Genomic DNA, 2,554 nt, shown 5'->3' on the forward strand with positions numbered 1-2,554 from the left:
TTAAGGACTGTTTTGAATAGTACATTAATTAAATAAGTAAAATATGATGTTTTAGATCCCGGAAAACGAGATTTGAACCTAGAATGAGAGAAAAATCGAAAATTGGGAAAGTTGGTAAAATGGTCGTTTTAATATCAAGGTAAGTTCATATGTATAATAAGCATTAATTTATGCATGTTTCAATGTAAAATTGATATATTTACTATGATCTCCGAGGTGTTGAAAGTATGTAAGTTGGTATGATAATAATACAACAATAATGTTTGTAATTTATATTTGAAAGTTAAATTTAGTGAATTAATTGAATTATGTTAAATTACATGATTATGGTGCCAAGTTTATGAATTGATTTAAAAATATGTCTATGGTACATGAAGTGCATTGAATTATCATACATAAATGTGATTTCTATGATTATGGATATTATGGGAAATTGTAAGTTCATATGATTTTTAATAAGACAATGTGTAATTTAATGTTATTGCGTTGATATTAAATGAGATGTAAGTTTATATGTAAGTAATACATCACTATTAGTATTATGATATTTTATAAAAATATTGGAAATATGTTTGTGGATAATTACTTGATTGGTGAAATTGTTGGAAAAGAGAGAGAAATCCCGGTTGAACCTTTGGAAAGATTGGATGATACAAATGGTATGTAGCTAGGTTACATGTATAGTGCTGAGTGCACATCATGTGTACAAGAGAGCTACAAGACATTATGATGTAGTTAGGTCGCATGGGTGATACTATGTGTACACCATGCAGACAAGAGAGCTACGGGATATATGTAGCTAGGTCGCATGCGTGGTTCCAAGTGAAGGACACCATGTAGACAAGATAGCTACGAGATAAACTGGCTAGGTCACATGGGTGGTACTAAGTGTTCACCATGTGTACAAGAGAGCCGAACTATATGATGGGTGGAGCTATGTGCTGAAACCACCAAGTATCGAGGATTGATCCGAAGTGTTCAACGGGAGATTCTCTATGTATTGCTTTGTGAGTTTTGTGATGAATAAGTGTAGGAACTTGGTTATGTGAAAGATGTGTTCATTAAGTGACCAGGATGTGGTAAGGTTATAAACAAGTAAGTTATACATGAGGATGATTTTATGGTGACCTTGTGATCATGGGCCTATACTTGTGATGTATGAAATGTGGTGAAAATGATTTGTGATATGTATGTTAAAATGAGGTTAATACAAAGAAAGTGTGAAATAGTGAATTAGCAATAAAACTGTTTTGGACAGTAGCAGTGATGTGAATTTGAAAAATCACCAAAAATAGTATAAATTGAATCAGAGATTGAATGAGATACCATATTAAATCTTAATGAGTCTATTTTCAAATAAAAGAAACATACAAAGCAAAGGAGTTCTATATTTTGAGATATTTATGTTTTTGTGAGACTGATTTAGAAGGATTACGTGATCCCCTGTTCTGACTTTGGAAAATCACAAAAATTTGGAGAAAAATAATTAGAGGCTAAAAATTATATTTTTAAAATCCATAATGAGTCTATTTTCAAGATAAATCAACAAGAACATTATCCGAGTTTTATACTGTGAGATAATTATTTTTTAGTGAAGAGAGGTCAGAACTGTCAGAAAGTGAAACAGGGGAAATTTTAATGAATAAACTGTACTAATTGGCTAAACCAAAAATTATGAAAATTTTATGGTGGAAATATATGTGAGTCTAGTTTTAGGAGAAATTTACGAATCTTAATTTGGAGCTCTGTAGCTCGAATTATAAATAATTAAGTGACTATGACTCGTGTGGACAGTTTGATGTGAACATTTATTAGTAAATTGTGAAATCGTACTTACAAGAATGCTATATACATTAAGGATGTGGAATGGAGAGGAGGAGGAGGAAAATAAATATATGTGGAATACATGGAAACTATGGTATATGAAATATTGATATAATGAAATAAATGATATGAGTTTATAAGAAAACAAAAAGAGAATGTTATGTATCATGACATGAATATATATATATATATATATATGACTAGTCTCAATGTAATGCTTGTTGGGTATGGAATTGAATTGAAATGTTTCGAGCAAACATGTTATTCTCTGACCTGAATCGTGGTATTTTATAAAGATATGATCTAGCTTTAAATATGAATGCTTGATGATTAAGCTGAAGATATTTGGTAATATGATAATCTTGGTATAAATGTATAAGTGGTACTATATAAACAAGGTAAAATGAGTATGAGAGACACATGTATGATGACATACAAATGCTATGTTTATGGTTTAATTGAGGATGTTTAATCATTAAATGAATACCATGTTATATGCTTTTGATTTTTTATAAGTGTGTAAGAGATCAAGGTTGACCAAAGCTTGGAAAATAGCCTAGGTATATTCCATTAGCAGCAGAGACACGACCATGTGTCTCAAAGTGTATGGAATACGACTTTGGGACATGGGCGTGTGGAGCCTTAAAGCATGAAATTTCCAAGATTTTCGTAAGTTCTCGGTTTAGTCCCAAACCCTTTCTTAAGTATGTTTTGGGCTCCGTAGACTCAA

Source organism: Gossypium arboreum, chromosome 12 (assembly GCF_025698485.1).
Source record: "Gossypium arboreum isolate Shixiya-1 chromosome 12, ASM2569848v2, whole genome shotgun sequence".
Taxonomy (NCBI): domain Eukaryota; kingdom Viridiplantae; phylum Streptophyta; class Magnoliopsida; order Malvales; family Malvaceae; genus Gossypium; species Gossypium arboreum.